Genomic DNA, 15,701 nt, shown 5'->3' with positions numbered 1-15,701 from the left:
AATACAAGTTGTTGTGGTGAGTCGCAAATGTTTCGTGACCGATATTAAAAGGAGCCAGGACAAATCCACAAGGTTTACTTGGGTGACATCTTTACATATTTAACTGGATTGGAGAAGTCACCCCAAAAATTTGGGTTGAAGTGAGAAGGGGGTGAGGAAGGACATGACTGGTATCTATGAACCAGGCGTTACAGATAGCACAGTGGTTAGCACTGTTGCTTCACAGCTCCAGGGCCCCAGGTTCGATTCCCGGCTTGGGCCACTGCCTGTGCGGAGTCTGCACGTTCTCCCCGTGTCTGCGTGGGTTTCCTCCGGGTGCTCCGGTTTCCTCCCACAAGTCCCGAAAGACGTGCTATTAGGTGAATTGGACATTCTGAATTCTCCCTCACTGTTCCCGAACAGGCGCCGGAGTGTGGCGACTAGGGGCTTTACACAGTAACTTCATTGCAGTGTTAATGTAAGCCTACTTGTGACAATTATTATTAACTGCATCAATTGATAGACGAGGATGTTGCCGAGCATGGAAATTTTTAGTTATGAAGAGAGATTGGATAGACTTAGATTGATTTCCCTGGAGCAGAGGAGACTGAGGGGGACTATGATTGAGATGTTTAAAATAATGAAGGGAATAGATAGAGTGGACAGGAACAAACTTAATTCCTTGGTGGACAAATTGATGGCTGGGGACATAGATTTATGGTAAAGGGCAGAAGGTTTAGAGGGGATGTGAGGAAAAACCTTTTCACCCAGAGGGTGGTGTGAGTCTGGAACTCGCTGCCTAAAAGGGTGATAGCATTTAAGAAGTATTTAGATGTGCACTTGCTATTCCAAGGGGCGGCACGGTATCACAGTGGTTAGCACTGTGGATTCACAACACCAGAGACCCAGGTTCGATTCCCACTTGGGTCACTGCCTGTGCGGAGTCTGCACGTTCTCCCCGTGTCAGCGTGGGTTTCCTCCGGGTGCTCCGGTTTCCTCCCACAAGTCCCGAAAGACGTGCTGTTAGGTGAATTGGACATTCTGAATTCTCCCTCTGTGTACCCGAACAGGCGCCGGAGTGTGGCGACTAGGGGCTTTACACAGTAACTTCACTGCAGTGTTAATGTAAGCCTACTTGTGACACTAATAAAGATTATTATTATTATTATGGCATACAAGGCCAAGTGCCAGGAAATAGGATTAAAATAACTAGGTAGTTGTTTTTGAGCAGTGCTGACTCGATGGACGAATGGACTTTGTGCTGTATGAATCTATGGGTCTATAACTAGTCATTATATCCATCACCTGACATTCGGAATTACCTCAGTATGAGTGAACATTTTGCGTGTCCTAGAACAGCTGTCCAATGTAACTTGCGGCTGAGTCTCACTCCAGTGGTAACATCCCCCCCCCCACTCCCCACCCCCCCCCCCCCCCGACCCCACAACCCCCCAAACACACTGATCTGGAGCCTGCTTGCTATTAAGTTACCTCTTGCTGGACAGCACGGTGGCACAGTGGTTAGCACTGCTGCCTCACGGCACCGAGGTCCCAGGCTCGATCTCGGCTCTGGGTCACTGTCCGTGTGGAGTTTGCACATTCTCCCCGTGTCTGCGTGGGTTCCGCCCCCACAACCCAAAGATGTGCAGGCTAGGTGGATTGGCCACGCTAAATTGCCCCTTAATTGGGAGAAATGAATTGGGTACACTAAATTTATTTTTTAAAATGTTGCCTCTTGCCGCAGCAATTGCCACGGGAAGGAAGGGCTTTGACAGAAGACAAGGATTTTCTGAAGCCTCCTCAGAACAAGCATGCCACAAGTATAGATTGTGATTTAGTACTCAGTCAGTCACGGTGGTCATTAGGGAGACGAACCAGAATCAATGAGTTACATTCGTCGTCAAGGGTGAGCAACAGCACAGAATTGAACTTGATAATTTTTCCAATGGCTAAGTTTGTCATTAATCATGATGTAAAGAGCCTCTCTGAGCTAATTTCAGTTAACTGACAAGTCCTGGTATCTTCCAAAAAAAACCCCCATTAAGTTATCATCGAATGATGTAGCACAGGGGCAGACATTCAGCTCATCGTGCCTGCCGCTGACTCTTTGAAAGATCTATCTAATTAGTCCCATTCTTGCCTGCTCTTTCTCCCATTGCCCTGTAAATGTTCTTGTTCCAGTATTTATCCAAATCCCTTTGGATAGTTACTGCTGAAACTGCTTTATCCACCCTTTGGAAATTACAACTCGCGACCTAAAACAAGCACTCTCGTCTCTGATAGGGTGCTTTTGCCAATTACCCTCCGTCTCTGTGTATAGATGCTGACAATTATTTCCAATGTATTCAGTTATCTTTCAGTCCACACGGCATTTTGCTTTCGCATGTTGAACTTGCCTCATCTGCTTACTGACCCTGATGCCAATGGGAACTATGGGCAAGGTGTTAACTCATTCATTCATGTGGAGTTAAAATCAGGCTCAGTTTCACTTTAATTCCTCTCTGAAAACTGTTCATAATTTTCAACACTTATATTAAATCTCATCCTAACGTCCTCTTTAAGGAGAAACAAATAGCCCCGCTTATGAGCATAAATACATACTCCCAGCATAAGGATTAGGAGCGGGGATCGGCCATTCGGCCCCACAAACCTGCTGTGTCATTCGATATAATCATGACTGATCAAATTGTGGACTCTGCAGTACAAGGGATTGGCTCATTCAGGGTTACTGTGGGTCTGCACATGTAAGAAGGCATGTGTCTCAGACCCAGGGGTCAGTGGTGATGTTGAGCAGAGAGATGTAAAGACTTAAGCACGAAGAGAGCTCCGAGCCTGGACCCTCGTCATAGAAACATAGAAAATAGGAGCAGGAGGAGGCCATTCGGCCCTTTGAGCCTGCTCTGCCATTCATTATGATCATGGCTGATCATCCAACTCAGTAGCCTAATCTCGCTTTCCCCCCAATCCTTTGATCCCCTTCGTCCCAAGTGCTACATCTAACTGCTTCGTGAAAACATAGTGTGGATTCTCCAGTTCACCAGCAGTGTGTATCTCGGTGACGCGCCGTTCGCTGGCGGGAGGATTCTGTCTTCCTCCCCGCTTGTCAATGAAACTTCGCATTGAAGCCACCCCACACCGTCGGGAAACCCGCGAGTCAGGGTGCGTCGGAGGTAGGAACATCGAATTGCAACGGCCAGGGAATTCCTCTGGGTGAAGAAACTTCTCCTCCCCTCGGTCCCAAATGGTCTACCCCGTATCCTTAGTCTTACTGTGAATGTGGAAACAGTTCTCGTCATCAATAAATGCTCACAGTTAACCTACTGGAGAATAAAACGGGTTCCCAACAGCCTAAACTCCACTTACCTCTCCACCCCCTTTGACTCCATTGTCAATCGAGAATCTATTTAGCCCAGTCTTCAAACTATTCAATGGCCCTGTCTCCGCTGCTTTTTGGGGCTGTCACTTCCACCATTGGTCGGAGAAACTTCAAAGGTTTTTTAATTCTTTCATGGGGTGAGGGTGGGGTTGGCAAGGCCAACATTTGTCACCCACCCCTAATTGTCCTTGATGACCCGGAGAATCCAGCCCACTGTGTTTTCAAGAAGCGGTTCGATGTAGCACTTGAGGTGAAAGGGATCGAAGGAAATTGGAGAACGGCAGGATCAAGCTATTGATTTGGATGATCAGCCATGAACACAATGACTGGCACAACAGGCTCGAAGGGCCGAATGGGCTCCTATTTTCTCTGTTTCGATCATAAATGCATACGAAGTAGGAGATTTCTCGGCCATTTCAAAGGGCAGTTAGGAGTCAATCACATTGCTGTGGGTATAGTCCAGACCAGGTTATGATGGCAGATTTCCCTCCTTCACATTCATGAACCAGATGGGAAATTATATTTTCCTCATCTCTGTCCTTGAGTTCTCATCTCTCTCTTGGTGGGGGGGAAACACCCTCTCAGCACCCATCCAAGTTAAGCCCCATCAAGATCAACATCTCTGGCATTGCCACATAACTGAAGTTTCTCATCCATGATCCTAATCTCATAAGTATTTTCCGCACTCTTAACAATCCTTCCTGAACGGCCCAGAATTGGACACAAAGCTCTAGCTTGGGGGGAAGCAATGATTTTATAAAGATTAGCATAACCATCTTGCTTTTTCGAGTCAAGGACCCCATATGCGTTTTTGTTACGGGGAGGCTGTGGCGTAGCGGTATTGTCGCTGGACTAGTAATCCAGAGGCACAAAGTAATGCTCTGGGGTCACCACCTCGGCAGATGAAATTTGAATTCAAGAAAAATCTGGAATTAAAAGTCCAATGATGCCCATGAAACCATTGTCGATTGTCGTAAAAACCCATCTGGTTCACTAACATCCTTTAGGCAAGGAAATCCACCGTCATCACCTGGACTCCCTACATGTGACTCCAGACCCACAGCAATGTGGTTGACTCTAAATTGCCCCCTCAAGAACAATTAGGGATGGGAAATTAATGCTGGCACAGCCTGCGACACCCACATCCAACGACCGAATAAAAAAAAACAGGATAGCAACTTGCCTTGTCACCTTGGTATGTGGAGAGGCACTGTACTTATCTGTTTGTACAAAGGTGTTAAACACTGGCAGAGTGTGGTGCAGGAGGCTTTAATGGACCATTCCAATTGGAGGAAATAGATTCCACACCAAACCAGCAAGCAATTGGTTTTTGAATTCCAAAACTTCTGGTCCATATGAGATTGGCGTGGGAGGTATCATGATGTTGTGACTTGTGCATGGGAGATATTAATCTGACTGACCAAACAAATACAGAACTGTTTGAAAAAATCCTTCTAAAGACAAGAAAGTACGCTAACCAAAGATGGCTGTCACAAGTCTCCTGGTATCTGGTGTTGCACACTTCTGGAAAGTTACTGGAAAATTCTAATATGGAATACAATTCAGGGCGTGCCATGACACCCTTCTCTAGAACTTCAATGGGGTTGTTTAGCACAGGGCTAAATCGCTGGCTTTGAAAGCAGACCGAGTCAGGCTAGCAGCACGGTTCGATTCCTGTAACAGCCTCCCCGAACAGGCGCTGGAATGTGGCGACTAGGGGCTTTTCACAGTAACTTCATTTGAAGCCTACTTGTGACAATAAGCAATTTTCATTTCGTGGGCTGGTTTAGCTCACTGGGCTAAATCGCTGGCTTTTAAAGCAGACCAAGGCAGGCCAGCAGCACGGTTCAATTCCCGTACCAGCCTCACTGAACAGGCGCCGGAATGTGGCGACTAGGGGCTTTTCACAGTAACTTCATTGAAGCCTACTTGTGACAATAAGCGATTTTCATTTTCATTTCATTCATAATAAGGATGTCAAGGACCACGTCAAAGGGATTTACTACGAATAATAATCTTTATTAGTGTCACAAGTCATCTTACATTAACACTGCAATGAAGCTACTGTGAAAATCCCCTAGTCGTCACTGTACAGCGTCTACACTGAGGGAGAATTCAGAATGTCCAATTCACCTAACAAGCAAGAGGAAACAAGAGCGCCCGAAGGAAACCCACGCAGGCATGGGGGGAATGTATAGACTCCACACAGTGACCCAAGCTGAGAATCGAACCCGGGTCCCTGGCACTGTGAAGCAACAGTGCTGACCACTGTGCTACCTTGCCGCCCACAATAGATTCAGGACATAACATTTACATTATTATAAGACTACCTTTCCAGTGGAGACAGAAAGTCTGCTGGAACAAAAATTATATGAAAGATGTTTTCTTATCTCATCAAGATATATAATGGATATTCAGAAGTTAATGGCTGGGATATTACAGAATGCAGAAACAAAGACCACATTCACTTCAGACATCAGCTAAACAAACACCACTTGACATCATGGAGTCATGTAACTGAAGTAACCACTTTTGAAATCTTTTACTACAGCATGCAAGCTGCCACAAAGCGGTCAGTAGTCCAGTAAACCTGCGAACGACGCATTAAGGAACTCCCTCCTTGCCTCTCCAAAGTTAAGATCCTGAGCGGGATTCTCTGTCAGAATCCAGAATTAGGAAACTCAATTAGGCGGAGAATCGGTTTTGATGCCGAAATTGTGGCTGGCGCTGGTTACATGCCAAATCACCATTCTCCGGTGTCTCAGAAGCGGCGTCAATGTTCACTCTGCACGTACAGTAAATGCCTCATTAGCGGGTCTAACACGGTATTCTCCAGAGTCTCCGTGATTCGCCGCCTCCACTGAGGCGAAATCCCAATGGCGAGATTCTTGTGCTTTTAAAAATTGCGCAACAGGCTGAAAAGGGAGAGAGAGGAGATAGGACAGGGAGAGATGAGACCGTGGGCTGCCGGTCCTGACACTGGCCAGGCTGGCTGGGGTGGTCGGGCCGCGCCAGGGCCCGGGGGGGGGGGGGGGGCTGTTGGTGATGGGAGGAAGAGCCGTGGCGCGCGCAGCAGCGCAACACGAGGCAGCCACTAAGGATGGAGGCCAACCCCGCCCAACAGGAGGAGGGGCAAAGGAGGTGCCGCATGAGGCCTCGTGTGAATTGGCACCACCTGTCATACGAGGACCTGGCGAACTGGGCATGCCGTCGAAGACTCCGATTGAGCAGGGAGACAGGGCGACATACCTGCCAGATCATGGCGCACCTGCACCGTGGGGGAACGGGGGAGGACACCCACTCCCGTTGGCCGTCAATGTGACTGTCGCCCTGAATTTCGCTGGGCGGGGACCTGTCCGGGTTCTCACAGACCTTGGTGCACAGGTGCATCCGCACCACCATGGAGGCCACATATGCCCAGTTGGCACAATGCATCCATTTCCATATGGACCGAACCCACCAGCATGCCCCGGCAGCGGGGTTCGCTGCCATTGCCAAGATGCCCCGGGTCCTGGGGATGATCGACTCAATGCATGGCGCACCTGCAGATGACAGGCCACTCCACACAAACCAAAGGTGGTTCCATTCAATGAACTTGCAGCTGGTTGTCATCCTCTGTAGATTGGCCAAAGTAAATAATGAACTGCAGAACAACTAGTTTAAATATCTTATTATTAAACAACTATTTGATAAAGATAACTGGAGTAAATAAAATAATAAACTACTAACACTAATTGACTATTGTAGAGCTACTGCAAAATACGTCTATCCCTCAGCACGAGCTACTCCCAACTCCCCTGCCATATGATCCAGTGGTGGGTTTACAATGCAACCTAGTGGCCGGAGGTCATGCATAACATTATGTAGATTATCACACATGTCTGCGCCCGACACCCGAGCATTATGCGTGGCACATTCGAAACCTCCCAGCATCTTCAAGGTGCATCTAGGGAGTTGGCTCCTGGGCGACAGAGGTTACCCACTGCGGTCATGGCCGGTGACGTCATTCCAGAGGCCACAGACCGACGTGGAGACCCGCTACAATGAAGCCATGAAGCAAAAGGGTCTCCCTCATCGTGGCGGCCTGCTGCGTCCTCCAAACAATTGGGCAGCAGAGGGGCAATGTCTGGAGGAAGAGGATGAACACCAGTCCTCGTCCGATGAGGAGGATGTAGGGAAAGGCAAGGTTGGGCAGGACCTGGGGCTTGGGCAGGCACGGGCAGCCACACAACATGTGCGCCAAGGACAATGCGCTTGGGATGCTCCGATCGCCTCCAGGTGCACCGACTTGGGGGGAAAGTAACTGGCCAGGGGCATGGACAATGCATCCCACCCCCATGCACCCCACCTCCCCACCCACCACCCCTCCTCCCCCGCCCATGTCACACCCTACCTGCATCCCGCTCTGTGATTATATACCTGCTGCACTACGGGATGGGGGCCCTGGATTGGCAGTAACAACAGACCTGGTTCTTGGGACGGAGGACGGTGACAACTCAATGAGCCCTGATACTCGTCTGACACCTGCCCACGGTAGCACTTTCCACTGTCCCCCTGGGTGATCCCTGGATGCAAGCTGGCCATTTCCTCCCCCCCCCCCCCAAGGCCTCCACTGCGGACGCCACCTGCTGGGCATGGCCGGCCCAATCTCCTGCTCCTGCACACGGCTGTGCCTGCAGGTACTGGATGCTCGCCGACAACCCCTCATGTAGTCCCTGGCTCTGTGACTGCATCTCCACATTCAATGGGACTGTTCTAGAAGCCCGAAACACGTCTGGACGGCAGCTAGTCCCTGAGGTCGGCCTGCCTTCCGACCTCGCCAGCCCCTCAGGCGTTCGTACCTCCACCTGCTGTCACTAAAGTAAAGAGGTGAAGGATGTTGGAGACAGCCGTGCTGGGAAATCGGTGTCATCGCCGGACCGAGCTCTGGGGCGTCCTGGGTCTCGGGATCATGGCTGCCGTCGGTGTCAGTGTCGCCCCCTTTGCTGCTCCCCACCCAGGACTCTGACTCTGGATGTGGTTGGAGGAGGGGTCAGCAGGAGGGCCTGCCCCATTACCAACAGGTCCTGCCAGACACAAGACAAGACCCATGATTAGAATGTGGGGTGAGGGGACTGGGGGTAGTGGGGGGGGGGTGGAGTCGGCATGAGGGGGTGGTGTGAGGGTGAGGGTGGGTGTGAGGGTGGTGTGGGGTGAGGGTGGTGTGAGGTGAGGGTGGTGTGCGGGGGATAGTGACACACGTGTCACGGGGACCACAACTCAGAGGGTTCTCACTTCCTCGCCGAGTCCGATTACCACCCCGACAACTACTTTCCTTGGGCCTGCTGACCACGTCCAGAGCCTGCTGCACTGCCGCGGTGAGGGGCTGCAAGTCCCCTTCCAGTCTTCCCCGCTCCCGACGGTCATTTGTGGCCTTCTCCTGGGGGAACAGAAAGATGCACAATTTTAGACAGTCCGACGCATGCAGCTAAATGGGTGGGCAGCTGGTGGCTTCAATGGCCAGAGCACCCGGCCATGGCAGCTGGTATGAGTACCTGCATGTGGTGCATGGTGGGGGTTCTTCCAGCCTCCGGTGAGGGGAGGGGGGTAGCATTATGGGTGTGTGGGACGCGCATTGGTGCCAGGGGCGCAGTACTGCCCACTCACCTGGCTGCTCCGAGGAGGCGATGCAGCTTCTTCCCGACAGCGTTGCTCATGGCGCTTACTGTCTCTACCACCTGCGTCCAGGCACGGCACACAGCGGAAGCTGGCACCCTCCTTCCCAGGCCAGGGTACAGGGCCGCTTGCCTCTCCTCCATGGTGTCCAGCATGGTATCAAGCAGTTTCAAAATCCAGCACAGGGATAGCGATTTTTCCATCAAAAGGAAGGTGTAAAACAATTACATGGGCTTCAACTTAATTCCTGGAATCTAAAGGAATTTGGAAACATTGATCCTTTTGGGTGTTGGTGCCCTTTGGTTGGGTGGAGAGGCGGTTTCTAGGGAGGCTTAGTGGCAGAGTGATGGCCCTGGAAGACAGAGTTAATGCTGTCTGTTGTGGGGTCCTGGGGGCTGAAGTGAGGGTAGTGGGCAATGGAAGGAAAAGTCACTGTGAGAGGAGGGAGTGAGATGAGGTAGGGTGGCAGGTCCATGTTCATCACCGGATCGCTAAATGTTTCATGGGAAGGTTCCGGAAATCGCTGAAACATGGTGGGCAGGGGGATGCTAATGGATGTTGGCTCTGTGGGGAGAGAAGGCCTGTGGATCGTGATGGTTAGAGGTAAAACGGTGGGATGTCTAAGTGTGACAGAGAGAAGGGAATGGTTATGTTGGATGGATCAAGGGCAAGTTAGATGACAAGGGGAGAGTAGAAGGTGGTGATGCACGTCTTCCAAGTTCTTAAGGTTTTTCTTCACAACACAGTTGCACTGTGCATGTGAATCCTCAAAGTGGGAGAAGGGTCTTTGAGGAGGGTCTTTGAGGAGGGTCTTTGAGAAGGGTCTTTGAGGAGGGTCTTTGAGGAGGGTCTTTGAGGAGGGTCTTTTCAAGTGGGTGGATTTCAAGCTGAGCACAATCGGCTGACAAAATGACCTTGTGGCAACTGGATGATGACCATGCTCAGTTGTATTACGCTCTCTCGATGCAGCCCTCACAGCTACAGGCTTGTTCCTTGACTCATGGGTGTCATAACATCGAGATCCTCCGGAGCTGTCATTTATCCTGTGTGACTTGCCAGCTGCTGCAGTCAGAGGTAGGGATGGAGGGAGAGATGGAGGGAGGGAGGGAGGGATGGAGGGCGTTGTCTGCAAGGGGCAGCGCTGGGGTCGGCAACACACTCCGGATTCCAAACTTCCAATCTCCCAGGTGAATGGATGTGTTTGACAGATTATGTGATATTTTTCTATGTTGCCAAGGCAATGGATCCCTATAGAGTCGTGAACAAAATATTGGTAAGAGGAATAGTGTCTGAGGGACTATACTCACACATGAGAGTAGTCCCTCAGACACTATTGATTTCTTCAATTGTTCACAAATCCACTGAGGCCTAAATGATGCAAACTCCAGGCAAACCTTCCTTTCTACAGGCTCTCGTCCAAATCAGGAGAGGGCGAACCGGCGAGGTTGGCACGGGACCAGGAGGGTCAATCGCTTGAGCAGCAGGAGGCAATGAAGCCTAAGGAAGGTCAGGATGCTGGCAAACAGGGTCCAGCGGAACTGCACACGTTGATTCGACCACGAGTATATCAAAGGGCTGCATCTTTCTCCAGACAAGTGAAAACTCCATATAGACAGTCAGCCGAGATCAGAATCAATCCCAGTTCCCTGGCACTGTGCCAACGTTCCACGCTTCGGGGTCTGCACAGTAATCAGAAAGGAACAAGCTGAATTTCAATCTCATAAGGGACGCGTAGGATCATTTTGCTTTTATAAGAGTTTGCGGCTCATTATAAGGCTCAAAGGAACCACTTCAATGGCTTTCATTAATGTTAATATAGCTTTTAACTCTCGTGTCTCATTTTGCAGGTGAAAGTGATGGACGCAGGGGACAATAAGTTATCTGGCATATGTATTATAGATCCGAGGCCCATGTTAGGCACCACGAGAGAAATGTTTGCATTTATCTCTCTTGAAAGAGGGGTGATGGCAAGTTTACTTGAAGTTTACATCAATTATGTGTTGGAGGACATTTTAAGGGATGGACTTGGGACTGCCTACGTCCCACATTTCTGAATGCACAGCATACCCCCAATTCACGGATCATAGTGTGTTTGAAATAGACTCACTTTGCGATGAATTGTGCTTCATTCAACAACATAAATACATTCAAAAAAAATGATTGTTATATCAGATATCGCCATCAAAATTGGCATTATTCTCCATCGTTAGTTACACTGATGGGGTGATGGTGGGGTTCCTTGAGCCACTGATGCCCATGTGATGATGCCACACCCAAGATAACATTTGAACCCATGGCAGTGAAGGAATAGCCACCATACATTGAAGAAAGGATGGGGACTGTCTGGGAAGGAAGCATCCGGCGGGGCGGGCAGAAACGGCGCAGTGGAGTGGCGGGAACCACTCCGGCATTGAGCCGCCCCAAAGGTGCGGAATCCTCCGCAACTTCAGGGGCTAGGCTGGCGGCGGAGTGGTTTGCGCCCCACCGGCCTGCGTGGAAGGCCTTTTGCGCCGCACCAGCGGCTGCTGACGTCATCCCCGCGCATGCGCGGGGGGGGGGGAGGGGTTCACCTTTGCGCCGGCCATCGCGGAGGCTTACACGACTGGCATGTAGGAATAGAGTGCCCCCATGGCATATGCCCGCCTGCGGATCGGTGGGCCTGGATCCTGGGCCAGGCCACCGTGGGGGCACCCCCCGGGGCCAGATCGCCCCAGGACCCCGGAGCCCGCCCGCACTGCCAGGTCCCGGCGGTAAGGGACTAACTCCAATTTACGCCGGCGGGACCTTCAGAGAACGGGCGGGACTTTGGCCCATCGTGGGCCGGAGAATCGCCGGGGGGGAGCCTGGCGTCCGGCGCGATTCCCGCCCCCGCCAAAACTCCGGCGCCAGAGGATTCGGCAGCCGGCGGGGGTGCGATTCACGCCACCCCCCCAGCGATTGGTCGGAGAATCCCGCCTGAGGTAATGCCGTTCCAATGTTTATGTCCATCTTGGTCTTGGCAGTCGCTGATTTAGGAGGTGCGCTCAGTGAAACACCCATAATGGAATAAAGAGAAAGAGATGGCAACAAATCCCCATGCAGTCTTGTATCAGGGCTTGGCACAGCTCAAAAGAAGATCTATAAGTATTTGAAAAAGTTAAAATTGCTTCCTGATTCACCAGCATTCTCTTGCTACAAGTGAAGATGTCCACTAAGCGTCGTCTATGCTTTAGAATCATTCCTTCGCTGTTCCTTTGGTGGTTTTGGGGTCTAGATTTTAGAGGCAAGGGTGTGTAATAACAAAGCAATGATCTGATGTCGGTCAAAAATTCTTATCCATTGACGAACAGAACATCATTATGAACTGATCATTTTGGCTGCAATGGACCATTATGATGATGGAATGAATGTCACGAAGGATAATTTTACACCCATCCAAGGAAATTGGTTTTCAATGACATCAAAAGAATGGAATGAAAGTATTTGTGAAATAAACACATCACTGAGCTGTCACCATAGAGATGATCTGGCACAAAACAAACACAGCTACTCGGGTCACTTTGCAGCGGCCAATGAACATCATCGTATGGCAAATTCCCATGAAGGTGGACATCATGAAGCAATTGGTCAGTAAAATATCTGTAGCAAGTGATGACACGGGATCAGTAAAGTCTTTGTGTGCTAATCGAACCAGATTCAACTGAAGTAACAGGACCAACTGGGAAACGTAATGATATGAAAAGCGTTACAGATAACACACTGATCCCCGCATCATAAACATGTTTCAAAAAAAGCTGTTGCGAAATGGCTCTCGGAATGGTCATTAAATTAAATCTGTTGTTATCACAACAGAGGGGTATGAGACCTGTAATAATAACTTCCACCGGCAGTGGTTTGAGTGGTTACGCCCAGTCCATCACACGAACCTGCCTCCCATCCATTGACTCCATCTACACCTCCCACCCTGCTTACTTCTTCCATCGGGCAGGAGATCCAGAAGTCTGAGAACACGCACGAACAGACTCAAAAACAGCTTCTTCCCCGCTGTTACCAGACTCCTAAATGACCCTCTTATGGACTGACCTCATTAACGCTACACCCCTGTATGCTTCATCCGATGCCAGTGCTTATGTAGTTACATTGTGTACCTTGTGTTGCCCTATATGTATTTTCTTTTATTTCCTTTTCATGTATTTAATGATCTGTTGAGCTGCTCGCAGAAAAATACTTTTCACTGTACCTCGGTACACGTGACAATAAACAAATCCAATCCAATCCAATCCAATAAACAAGCTATAATATATTATATATATATAAATATGATGGATCAATATATGTTGACAAATTAGACTATTGTTCTGATAGATCTATCCTCAGATCTTTTTAAAAACCTGGTGACTTGTAAGTATTAGAACCTGATTCCTCGACTTGGGAGTGATTAACCCAAATCTCTCAGCACCTGACCATTCCAAGAATTCTAATTGGCAAAGTGAGACTGGATGGGTTGAATGGCTCGTTATACACTGTACGAGTTCTATGATTGGTAGATTTTTGTTCAGTGACGCTATTAAGAAATTTGAAACAAATGTGATTGGAAGAATGAGAGGCGACCTTATTGAGACATATCGGATTGTCGGGGGCTTGACACTGTAGGTGCTGATTTCTTTCCCCTTGTGGGAGAGTCTGGGACCAGAGGGCATAATCTCAGAGTAAGGGGTCGTCCATAATAATAATAAGAATAAGTAGGCTTACATTAACACTGCAATGAAGTTACTGTGAAAAGCCCCCTAGTCGCCATATTCCGCCGCCTGTTCCAGAGGGAGAATTCAGAATGTCCAATCCACCAAACAGCACGTCTTTCGAGACGTGTGGGAAAAAACCGGAGCACCCGGAGGAAACCCACGCACGGGGAAAACATGCAGACTCCGCACAGACAGTGACCCAAGCCGGGAATCGAACCTGGGATCCGGGAGCTGTGAAGCAACCGTGCTAACCACTGTGCTACCGTGCTGCCCATTTATGACAGAGATGAGGAGGAACTTCTTCCCTCAGAGGCGTGACATTCCTATTCTGCCCATCATCCTTCCTTTTGTAATGTGAATCTATGGAATCCTTTACCGCAGAGAGCTGTAGAGGCATGGCCAGTAGGTATGTGTATGGCTGAGATAGACTGTAAGGGAATCAGGGGCTAAGGCAGGAAAGTGGAGTTGTGGACTATTCTTTCAGATCAGCCGTGATCTCATTGAGTGGCGGAGCAGACTCGATGGGCCGAGTGGCCTACTTCTGCACCTACGTTTTGTGGTCTTATGATGGTTGGTGTCAACGGATAGATCAACTGTGATCGGATTGAATGCCGGAACAGCCCGGAATGTTGAGCCTATTCCGAAGCTCCCACCGCCCTAGCAGTGCAGCACTCCTCCAATCACTCGACGATAAGAATTGAGTCAGGGCTAATCCGTAATGACTACAGAAAAGAGATTGCCTGAACAAAATCCTAGCACTGGAGCAGGGCTAGTTTCAGCTGGATATTCAAGCATATGATCTTCGCAAGGTAGCGCAGGCAGAGCAAATCTCCTGACCTTAATACATAAGGGAACTGAATTTATATCTGACTGCTCCTCCAATTGACTCAATATTAAAATTGAGAGGGAATATCACAATAAAGCGAAGTTATAGCCTTCCAATCATGAGCAATCAAACATAAATGTTGTGTTGTCTTTGTTTTCCTCAAACAAAGTCCGAGGGATCAGAGTCTGCCCCCGTGCATTTGAGAAATTGCACACAGTAAATATGTAAAAGTAACTGATGAAGAGAAACTCTGAAACTATGTTGAATTCCTCGAGGTTATTCTGAGCCACATGGGAGAAATGATTATCGATTATTCTTTTGTCAGTATTATTGTTATTCTAACTTATTTATGTAATACCAATAAATTGCCTGCGGCACCTTCAGTTGACGAATATAAGTGTTTTATAGGCTGCATAATTGTGAAGTTGGTGGGGGGGGGACAGACTTCCGAAACTCCCTCCATAGCACCTCGTATTGGTCAGAACTTGCAACAACAGTGCAACATCTGTTACGACAGATGAGAGTGGAATAAATATGGAATTTGTCGAAAAACTCAGCAAGTCAAGACCAGAGAAAATAGCAAAATGTCAGGTCATTATTTCATCTATGCCTCTTCATCCGAACCAGATTTCTTGAGACATGTTGACATTTCAGCATACAATCGTAAACAGTGGCAGAAAAGCATGACCAGAACCCAGAACTCAGGGGCTGGTTTAGCACACTGGGCTAAATCGCTGGCTCTTAAAGCAGACCAAGGCAGTACAGCAGCACGGTTCAATTCCTGTACCAGCCTCCCCGAACAGGCGCCGGAATGTGGCGACTAGGGGCTTTTCACAGTAACTTCATTGAAGCCTACTCGTGACAATAAGCAATTTTCATTTCATTTCATTTTCATGACAAAAGAAGGCAAGGATGATGGACAGAAGAGGAATGTAACGCCTTCTGCGGGCTTGTTCACACGGAGATATTGGGAATGCTTAAAGGCACAGCCATCATGGACAAGCTCTGCCTTAATTGGGTGATGAGGCCCCATGTCTCCAAAAGTGACCCCCTGTAACTCGCTATCCTGGGGTAATGAGTTCTGGAGGGCGGCAGAACAAACCCAAGGATTTGGACGGTCTACTCTCTCTGACCTTGCAACAGA

Source organism: Scyliorhinus torazame, chromosome 5 (genome assembly GCF_047496885.1).
Source record: "Scyliorhinus torazame isolate Kashiwa2021f chromosome 5, sScyTor2.1, whole genome shotgun sequence".
Taxonomy (NCBI): Eukaryota; Metazoa; Chordata; class Chondrichthyes; order Carcharhiniformes; family Scyliorhinidae; genus Scyliorhinus; species Scyliorhinus torazame.
This window is presented reverse-complemented; position numbering follows the sequence as displayed.